Source organism: Rattus norvegicus, chromosome 13 (assembly GCF_021556685.1).
Source record: "Rattus norvegicus strain SHRSP/BbbUtx chromosome 13, alternate assembly SHRSP_T2T, whole genome shotgun sequence".
Lineage (NCBI taxonomy): Eukaryota > Metazoa > Chordata > Mammalia > Rodentia > Muridae > Rattus > Rattus norvegicus.
Genome location: NC_141546.1, coordinates 55,277,547 through 55,289,008, shown reverse-complemented (window position 1 = coordinate 55,289,008; position 11,462 = coordinate 55,277,547). Strand labels below are relative to the sequence as shown.

Below are 11,462 nucleotides of genomic sequence, written 5' to 3'. Positions count from 1 at the left end.
ATTACTGATTGCCGAACATATTCGAAAAGTATACAAAATTTAATAGGCAGTAAAAAGTGACTTTCACTTTGTCATTGGTTCCTCTTAAAGCAGCAAGGAAATTAAAAAAAAATTAAAGCCTGTTACCTCTGCGTGCATTCAATGTCTTAGGTCTTCTTGGGATTTCTAGGGCCAGATTCTAGCTTGACTCTACACAGCCACATGTGTAGAAGACACAAGGTCATTGTCTCAAATCTTCAATCAGCTTATATTCCTATAACAGTGAAGCTCCTGAGGCAAGACAATAACTCCCAAGATATAAATATAAATCCAAAGCTATCCACAGGATACCCTGGTGCAGGCCATCCTGTGGAAACCATACTGGTTCCCTCTGGATAATGGGACAAAGATGAATGATCACCATTCTTTATTAGTACAAGGCATAAATAGGAGCTATGGTAAGGAGGACTATGCCTTGACCAGTTCTGCTAGATTATGTACACTAGTTAACTCTAGTATTCAGTTTTACCTATATTTATACTCAGTGTAGGAGATAATGTTCTTGGAGTAAATATATAGTCCTTTATCTAAGATTAAATTCTTCCATTTCCTTTTCCACCACCTCTTGCTTCTTCAATTGCTCTATCACTATGGTGAGCCTGTGGGGGCTCTTGAAAGATTGGTTGAAAATTATGACCTTGTTTTCTAGGTGTAGAACCATAGCAAGTATCCTAAGTGCCATCCCAAAGTGTTTCATGCAGAAACTCCAGCTATTCATGGCTGCCAAGTGCTTCTGTTGAAACCCCACCTTTTTTTACTATTACTTCATACCATCCTCCTTCTATGCCAATGCAACTGTTTGTTAACTCCCACTTCTGAAGAGGCTGAATTTCTAGGATTCTACCTTGGAAACTAAGTACACACACAGTCACACACACACACACACACACACACACACACACTCATCACAAAACAAACAGACAACAAGCAACAACAAAACAAAAAATCCTTAGTCTCACTGGCATCAATGTCATCTTTAATTGTGAAGCATAACAAAGGTATCAGACCTTCATGTATGAGCTAAATATGCAGAGAAGTGGTGTACATGAACATCCCTGAGGAAAAGCTCAAAAGGAAGGCCAGGCCAGATCAGAGAACTTTGAAGATTTTTGTTGATTAAAAGTGTGGCCAACACAGAACAGGAGGCAAAGAATGTAGAATAACAAGCAAATGTCCAACATACAGGGCTGTCTTCTACTTGAAAAACTAATAATTTCTTCCTTATTGCAAATGAGTACAAAGGGGGAGCTAAGTATAAAGCCCTGAAGGAAATCTATTTATCTTTCTGCTGAAGACACCAAGTATTTCTTGTGCAGGGACCATGCTAATCTTCTCTGTATTACTCCAAATTTTGTATGTGTGCTGCCAAGGGTTCCAGACACCAGCAAAGGTGAAGCTCTCCATACCCAATGGGAATGACTTTAACTGAAATGTGCAGAGAAGGGGGAGATAGAGCCTGTAGAGACCTCCTACAGCAGAGGAGCCCCCATTCAAGTGATGGGGACACCCACACATCTCAAAACTTTTTAACCCAGAAAGGAAGAACAGGGACAAAAAATTGGAACAGAGCCTGAGTGAAGGGCCAACCAGGGACTGCCCCACATGGTGATCCATCATATCTGCAGACACCAAACCCAGTACTGTTATGGTGGTCAAGAAGTAGTTGCTGACAGGAACCTAAAACTAATGTGGCAGGTCCGGAGGAAGTCCTGCCAGCAATTGACCAATACAGATGTGGATGCTTGGAGCCAACCATCAGCTGGAGCTCAAGAAACCTGGTAGAGGAGCTGGCAGAAGGACTAGGGGAAAGGAAGGGGATTGAAACCCCATTAGAAAAACATCACAGGCTGGATGGACCACCCAGTTCTCCCAGAGTCTAAACCACCAACCAAGGAATGTACCTGGATGGATCCATGGCTCAAGATATATGTGTAGCAGAGGATGACCTTGCTTGATAACAAAGGGAGGGGAAGCCTTTGGTCTCTGGGAGGCTTGATACCCCATCTTAGGGGGATGCTGGAACAGTGGGGTGGGAGAGTATAGGTGGGTATGTGAGCACTCTCATACAGGCAAAGGGTAGGGAAGAGGATAGATGTGGGATGGGGTGTTGGTGAAGGGGGTAACAGGGAAATGGGATATCATTTGAGATGCAAGTAAATGGAATGTGTGTGTGTGTGTGTGTGTGTGTGTGTGTGTGTGTGTGTATGAGAGGGAGGGAGGGACAGAGAGAGAGGGACACACACACACACACACAGAGAGAGAGAGAGAGAGAGAGAGAGAGAGAGAGAGAGAGAGAGAGAGAGAAGTGGGTAAAGGAGGGAAGAAAGGAAGAAAGTAAGAAACCAAGTATTATCTTAACATTCTGTGGGAAAGGTGCTTGTTTGAAGTAAAGCCTGCTAGACCATACCAATTCTAAATCATGATTGACAAGTTGATAACTGGATCTGTCAGTCACACCTGTACTTTTAATCTGTGTAGTTAAAAGACATAGGTCATGAACAAGATTTCTCCTGGTTCTTCTTTTGGGGTGTTTGAGCTCTGCATACTTATTGACTCTTCATTCTTATGTACAGTGGACATTAATCCATGGTATCCTGTGACCCAGACTTTGATGTCCGACTTCACCTTAACTTCAATCAGTATCAAGAACCTGACTTATATCTGAGGATACTTTTCATTTTCTCACTTCAGGGTATGGAAAAAATGCTTAACCTCCAGTAAGGGTATATTTCCGGAAAGAAGATGAAGAAAAAGAAGGAGGAGGGGGAGGAGGAGGAGGAGGAGGAGGAGGAGGAGGAGGAGGAGGAGGAGGAGGAGGAGGAGAAGGAGAAGGAGAAGGAGAAGGAGAAGGAGAAGAAGAAGAAGAAGAAGAAGAAGAAGAAGAAGAAGAAGAAGAAGAAGAAGAAGAAGAAGAAGAAGAAGAAGAAGAAGAAGAAGAAGAAGAATCCCCTGATCACATCCAGAAGAGCTTGGTTGGAGCTTCTAGAATTCCTCTGTCCTTAGCAGTACTCTCTTCAGACAGGGCTCACTACATTACATTGAGGGAAGTAGGTAATTTGTCTGTCCTTGCTTTCAGTTCCATATGATGTGCAGTCATCCAGAATCAGATATTCTTAATCAGAACACATCACCTAGTCTGGACAGAGCTAGCTGCAGAATATACAGTCAGATGTCATTGAGTGTTCTGGTCCTAAGCATTACACCAAGGCTCCACCACTCACCGAGATGATATGATCATGTCCCCTTGCTACTGTGGAATCATTGGGCCATATTCAGTTTTTGAAACAGAGAAAAATGTATTTCATTATCTCACCAAACCCCGTGGGAAGAATGTTACCTCAGATAAACAAAGATTACATTTCCTCCTTTTACATAGAAAAGAAAAATAGATAAAAACAAAGGAAATGAATGACAATGTCATTCTCCAGAGGAATATTAGCAGGTATATTGGGATACTTTAATGGATCATAACTGATACTATATGCATATATGTATCATATACATATGATTTATAGTTTATTAGAGTAGCTTACAGACAGTGGTTTGATTTTTCCAACAATATTTCTCTGCTGTCTACTAATGAATAGTCCATAAATCTAGTAGTTTTTGAGTCCATAGTGCTGGATATCTCAGTTGCTCTTTAGTCATCGCAGAATGCCCAAGAAGTAGGTCAACAAAGGAATGGATTTTTAAACTAGAGGAAGGCAAGGAGGGAGAGAGAGAGAGAGAGAGAGAGAGAGAGAGAGAGAGAGAGAGAGAGAGAGAGAGAGCTTCTTCCATCCTGTATAAAGCTTGTCACCAGAAGGTGTGACCAAGATTAAGATGCAACTGCCCTCCAGATTAAAAGGGGGTCTTTAAACTTCAAATGATTTAATGAAAACAAAAATTGCTTGCAGGTGTACCCAGATATTTGTGTTTAAAATTGACAACCAAGAATAGCCATCACAGTAGGTACAATTGCACAATCCCCAGTAATAAATCAAAATGAGGGTGTTGAATAGTTTTTAAAATTCAAATATCTGACCACAGAAAAGTCAAAAAGTAAAAATTGAAGGTAGATATAAGAAAACTAATGCTTAAGTGATTATTATAGCAACAGATTTTAGTATAAAATATTGTACAATTCTTTTTGAGTCTTTGTTAATTTGTGAGATGATGTGATTATTTTCTCACTTTATATCCTTATAACCCCAGTCTTAAAGAGAAACATAAATTTCTGAAGTAAGCACAGCTCCTTAAAAAACCTGACCTAACAATCTTACTTCTCAAAGCTTTATATTCTAGTCATGAAGACAACTCCAAAATCCCTTTATCCTAATGAGTTGAGAGTTCTCAGGAGCTGAAACAATGGTGCATTAGTCATGATAGGACATCAGCTATACCAAGCATACAAGACCTCAATGTACAGTTGGGAGAACAGAAGTTTAAAGGAAGTGAGGTACATCGAAATAACAATAGCATATCTTGGGTGAACTTTGTAGGTCCCAATATCCATGTCACTATTAAGCTAATGATGCAATCCAGCCAGGAAACTTATTACTCACTCCTATTCATACTGCTTACGTCATCTCCTGGAATGTCCTGGGGCACATCTCTGACTCTCTGTCTCTGTGTTTGTCTCTCTCTGTCTCTCTGTGTCTCTGTCTCTATGTTTGTGTCTCTGTCTCTATGTTTGTGTCTCTGTGTCTGTCTCTCTGTCTCTCTCCATCTCTCTGTCTCTGTGTCTCTGAGTCCGTCTGTCTGACCCCCTCTGTGTGTGTGTGTGTGTGTGCACGTGTGTAGTTGAGGCTGTTATCCTTTCCTCTAATCTACCAACTCATTGTTGAAAAGCTCTAAAGACGGGGTTAGGGATTTAGCTCAGTGGTAGAGCGCTTACCTAGGAAGCACAAGGCCCTGGGTTCGGTCCCCAGCTCCGAAAAAAAGAAAAAAAAAAAAAAAAAAAAAAGAAAAGCTCTAAAGACATTTGCCCCAATACTCTGCAGAAAAATTGTTTGTCCTCTCCCCTGTAGGTTTCATTCCTAAAGAGCAACTTCTAACAGTTTTATAGCAAGAGGTAACAGGAGTTTGAGTGCAGTGATGTGAAAGTGTTTTTCCCCAACTGAATATTTTAAGCCTATTATTACACATGGATAGTTTGAGCAAACACCTTATTAATATGTAAGAGGAATTTGGGGATAAATAAAAATATACTTTACTACTCATACATGGTGTCATTTAAATATGTTTACTACACATTAAATTTGCTCATTGGAATCATTGTTCATATATCTAGAAGGTTAATGGCTGCCTAAGCAGCCACAACCAACTGCAGAACCAACATTATGTTTCTAAGTCTCATGAAATGATGCTATAAGTATAATGGAAAGAACTTTAATCTGAAACAGTTGCTTGACTAGACTGTGAAAATTTGAAATAGAACAGAAGAAAAACTTCTTACCCACTGACAGTAATACTAGGGTATATATCTTTTTATATGTAAATAAGCAACGCTAAGATTAAAATTAGTGATCAGACATTCTAGGCAAAACTCCATTACTGAGTGAGACTTACATCTGACCCAACTTTTTGCCAACTTTTTAAAATTTTAGAATCTCACGAAGTTACTCATGTTGCCTTGAATTTACTCTCTTTCTCCAGTTTGTCTTATACTCATAATCATCCTGCTTCATTTTAGCAAGTAACAGAGATTGTAGGAATGAATAAGTAAGATCAGAAATTTTATTTTTAATCCCATCACTGTGCTATATATTTCTAAAGTCTTTTAATACCTTGATAAGACCATTATTAAGGGGAAAAGTAATTGAAGGTCACAGCCACAAGAGGATTTTACATTTTTACCATCTTAACATACTGCAGGACAATTAAGGAACTTAGCACCAAATGTTAGTTTACTTTCTGTCTCTATTCGCTTTACTACTTAGAAAGAGAAAGATATGAAAACAAGTGAGTTTATTAGGTATGAGAATTCAATGATAAAATAATAGGAAATGATAAGACAGTAGTTCTATTGATGTGTCAGAGAGAGAGGAAATTAAAATAGACATTAAGTACTTGATGGCCAGTGAATAAAATCAATTTAGAATTTACAAAAACATTGAAAAGTTGATATAAAGTATGAAATACTAAACTGACTGACATGAATATACATCTTTAAGTTTACAGAACTTCAAGGCCTGAATCCTTTTTAAAATTTTATTATTTATTTGTTTTATTGGATATTTTACTTATTTACATTACACATATTCATTTCCCAGTTTCCCCCTGCAAAACCCCTGTCCCTTCCCTCTTCTCGTGCTTCTATGAAGGTGCTTCCCTACCCATCCAACCACTTATCCCTCAATACTCCATCATTCCCCTACACTGGGGCACCAAGCCTTCAGAGGACAAAGGGCCCCATGCCCCACTGATGCCATATAAGGACGTCATCAGCTGCATATGCATCTGGAGCCATGGGTTTTTCCTTGTATATGCTTTAGTTGGTGGTTTAGTCCCTGGGAGCTCTGGAGGTTCTAGTTGGTTGATACCATTGTACTTCCTATGGGTTGCAAATCCTTCACCTCCTTCACTCCTTCCCTTAACTCTACTGCTGTGATCCCCATTCTCAGTTTGATGGTTGGCTCTGAGCATACACATCTGTATTGGTCGGGCTTTGGTGGAGCCTCTGAGGAAACATTCATATTAGGCTCCTGTCAGCAAGCACTTATTGGCATCAAGAATGGTGATTGAGTTGGGTGGCTGCATATGGGATGGATTCCCAGGTGGGGAAGACTCTGGATAGCCTTTCCTTCAGTCTTTGCTCCACTCTTTGTCCCTGTATTTTCTTTACACAGGAGCAATTCTTGGTTAAACTTTAGAGATAGGCAGGTGGCACCATCCCTCAGTCTGGAACCATGACTAACGTCTCTTATGGTCTCCACAGGTACTGTCTCCTCTTTGTTGGGTATTTCAAATCGATGTCATTCCTGTTGGTCCTAGGAACTTCTTCCTCTCCTCAAATACATGATCCTGCCCACCTTTCCCCCCCTCATCCTCCTCAATTCCTTCAAAATCATTCCCTCACTCTAAGTCTAGTAATTATTTTGCTTCCCCTTCTAAGTAGGATTGAATCTTCCCTTCTTCTTGAGATTCTTATGGTCAGTGAATTGTACCTCTGCTATCCCGAGCTTTTCATAATGTCCCCTTATCAGTGAGTACATATCTGATGTATTCTTTTGTGACTGGAATACCTCACTCAGGATGATATTTTCGAGTTCCAATCATTTTCCTAACGATTTCATGAAGTCAGTGTTTTTAATTGCTGAGTAGTACACCCTTGTGTAAATGTCCCATGTTTTCTGTATCCATTCCTCCTGTGAAGGGTTCTTTCTAGCTTCTGGCTATTATAAACAAAGATGTTATGTACACAGTGGAGCATGTATTCTTGTTTATGTTGGGTATATTCCCAGGAGTGTTATAGCTGGGTCCACAGGTAGTACTATGCCCAATTTTCTTTTGTGGAACCACCAGTCAGATTTCCAGAGTGGTTGTACCAGTCTGCAATCCCACCAAAAATGGAAGAGTGCTCCTCTTTCTCCAGATCCTCAACAGCATCTGTTTTCACCTGAATTTTTGATCTTAGCCATTCTCAATGGTATGAGGTAGAATCTCTGGGTAAATTTGATTTTCATTTTCCTGATGACTAAGGATGTTGAACATTTCTTTGGGTACTTCTCTAACATTCAATATTCCTCACTGTGAACTCTCTATTTAGATTTGTACCCCATTTTAATAGGGTTATTTGATTCTCCGGAGTCTAACTTTTTGACAGGTAGATCAATGGACTAGAACTGAAGACCCAGAAATGAACACACACAATTATGGTCACTTGACCTTTGACAAAGAAGCTGAAACCATCCAGTGGAAAAAGACTGCATTTCCAACAAATAGTCCTTGAACACTTTCATCATGAAAGCCGTGAGTCTTTACAAAGAATCCTTAGGAATTAGAGATTCATCCTATAAGAGAAAAGTTTATGGTATGTTTAGTCTCTAATATGAATAAAGTCACATAAGGTAAAAAGTGTCCCCGTGGTAGCATGGAGAACACTTTATATGCCCACAAGTGGTATATCTGGGTCTTAAGATCCACAATTGTCTAAAGAACCACCATATTAATTTCCATAGTGGCTATAGTGGTATAGGTGCCCCTCAATTGAAGAATCTAAAATGATTTTGTGCCATATTTGCACAATGTAGTATTTCTCAGCTGTTTCAGAAAAAGCAGCATCATGAATTTTCCAGGCAAGTGGATGGAATTTTAAAAATGTACAGTAGGGGTTGGGGATTTAGCTCAGTGGTAGAGCGCTTGCCTAGCAAGCACAAGGCCCTGGGTTCAGTCCCCAGCTCCAAAAAATAAATGTATAATAAAGGAGGTAACCCAGACCCAGGAATAAAACATATTATTTGCTTTTTTCTTTTTTATTTGTAGACATTAGCTATGAAGTAATGGGCAATCATGATACACAGATCTGGGAAGGCTATGTAAGAAGGATAGTTCAAGTATAAATGTCCCATGTTTCTCCTTGGGAAGTGGAAATAAAATACATTTCTATGTACATTGGTGATGAATGGGGATGAGAAAAGAGGGGTGGGGGTGGAAAAGACTGAGGAAGAAAGCACTTGGAGAGATGGTTGTGATTGACAGGCAATGTAGTAATTTAGTGCAGTGGAACCATCCTGGAATGTAGTACAATAACACTAGTGAGATCTCCTAATAGTGGGGGATATAGCACCTAAAATGCCTATTTCAATAATCCAGTAGGGCTCCTAGCAGTAGGACTGAGACATCAACCCAACCACCAAATTTTGGCCTGTACTCTGTTCCGCCTGCAAGACATGATGGGGCAATGATGGCACAGATATTGCGGGAGTGGTCAACTTATGACTGATCCAAATTGAAGCCAGCACCATGAGAGAGAACCCATGTGTGATACTCCCTCTATGGCCAGTAATCAGAAGAAATTAAGTTCAGAGACCCAGGATAAAACCAAACATGATTGGTAAAAAAAAAAAAAGAAGGAAGAAAAGAAATGAAAAAAAAGTTATTGAAAGTCAGAGATCAGTGCCTAGCCCAGTTGTTATCAGAGACTCAGGATCTAACAACAGATAGGATATTATGTAGAACAACACAGTCAAACATTAAGTGGAACTCATGGAATCTTGTCAAAGAGGGAGAGGAAGGATTATAGAAGTTTGACGTGTAGAGGATACCACAAGAATATGGCTGCAGAATCAACTTAAGTAGGGCTCATAGGGGCTGACATAAATGAAAATGACAAGCATGAAATATGGGTCTAAGCTAGATTCTCTGCATATATTTTCTAGTTATTTAGCTTGTTGGTCTTCTGGGATTCTCAACAATTTTAGTGGGGACATCTCTGACACTGCCTGTACATGGGACCCATTTCTTCCTATTGGGTTGGCACATTTATCTGTGATATGAAAGCTTGTGTCCCATCTTACTATGTCTTGTTGGGTTATCTTTGGTGAATATCTCTGTGAGGTCTGCCTTATTTTGTGGAGGGAGAGCAGAAAAGATCCTGGGGAGAGGGAAGTGGGACTGTGAGGAATGGGGAGTAAATTGCAGTCAGAATGCAAAGTGTGAGAGAATAAAAATATTGAAAGAGAGAGTGAGAGGGGAATGAAAATGTTTAAATGTTGTAAGCAAAAAGTGATGTGAAAGCATTGGGTTTTATAATCCTTTAAGCAGCAATAGGTAGGAAAAATATTGACATTTAAGTCAGTAGGCAGAACTTGAGATTCTGAACTAATAACATTTAGTTGGAGGTTTGAAATTGGACATATGAGCAAGCTTCAAACTATGTTGTAGAAATCTTCATATATAATAGACATCAGACCATTTTGTATGTTCAGTTAAAATGACCTTCTTTCATTATGCAGCCTCTTAAGTGTTCCCCCTAGCAGATTTGGAGTTCAGTGTCTTTTTTTATTACTTTACTGAAAGTAGAACTTAGGGAGAATATTCTGCAAGGGACTGTAGAGTTCAGGAAATAACAACAATTTTCATAAAATGTATTCTGATCACTATATCCCTTTCATCTTCTCCCAGATCTTTTTTTCCATCCAACTCTTCAGAGAATAAAAGATTAAAATGCAAAAAGCTAACAATCAAATCAAAACAGAATTTAAAAACAAATAAAAAACATAAGAAGATCATATAGGGTACCAACAGAATTTTATTGCTCTCTCTGTTTCCCTAGACCCAGTCTCTCAGTTTCCTTAACAATGCAACAGTAGGCACAGCATACCTTCACCTCTATCAATGTATTATGTGAATGCCAAAGACAATCCCCTCTTGGCCCACCTTCCCTAAATAGTGTCTCTGTGCTCCAACTCCCAACTTAGACAGACACTCACTGGTTAACCAAAAACCACATCTTCCAGGACACTAGGGAGTCTTCCCTCTGTGCTTCCCTGATATTTCTGTTCCCCCAGCAGACCCAATCTTTCTGGCTCATCATAGTGCAGCACCAGCTGCAGCATCTGTTCCTAGCTCACCACACCTCCTCTGCATTCCAAAGGCTATCCAATTCTGATTCCACCCCTAATTGTGGCTACAGACCAGCACCCAACACCAGCAGACATTCTCTGTGAACAACCACACTGGCTGAGCAGACTAAGAAAACAGACAACACACAACTATCCTGCTCTAAATATCCCAAACCAAATGAAAACCATGAAAACAAAGAGTCACCAAACAAAGACAAAGATAGAAATCAGCACCTAGATTTAACATTACCCCAAACCCAAATGCCTGGACATCAACAAGCACAAGAACGCAAGAACAGCCATAACAATATTTCTTCACTAGAGCCAAGGATTCTACCACAGCAAGCCCTGAATAGTCTAACATAGCTGAGGTACAAGAAAAGACCTATAAAGCAAATATATGAAGATGTTAAAGGTTGTTAAAGAGCAAATGAATAAATGTCTTAAATAAATCAAGAGAACCACAAACATTTGACAGATATGAAAGAAATACCTCAAATAAAGCCAAGAACAAATAAAGGAAGAGTTCAAAAAACAAAACTCTCTTCAGGACCTTTAAATGTAAACAGAATTAATAAAGAAAATGAAAACTGCCGAATTTCTGGAGAAGAAAAAATTAAAACTTCAAACAGAAACTACAAAGGGATACCTCACAAAGAGAGTAAAAGAGAGAAAGAGAAAATCTCAAACACTGAAGGTATGATAGAAGAAATGGATATATCAGTCAAAAAATGGTATCTCAAAAATTCTAAATTATTGCCTGACATGAAAAATTACACTAAATTAAGGATCCTATAGAAAGACCAAACCTGAGAATAATAAGAATTGATGAAGGAGAAGAAACTTAACTAAAAAATCCTGAAATTATGTTCAACA

At 39.2% G+C, this 11,462-nt stretch overlaps 1 non-coding gene across 1 annotated transcript; it reads right to left on the bottom strand.

The window, feature by feature from the left end:
- Positions 1-1,310: 1,310 nt before the first annotated feature.
- Positions 1,311-1,421, bottom strand: LOC120096463 (U6 spliceosomal RNA). The gene has a single exon (XR_015636456.1). It is a non-coding gene; the product is annotated as a U6 spliceosomal RNA (small nuclear RNA).
- Positions 1,422-11,462: the final 10,041 nt, after the last annotated feature.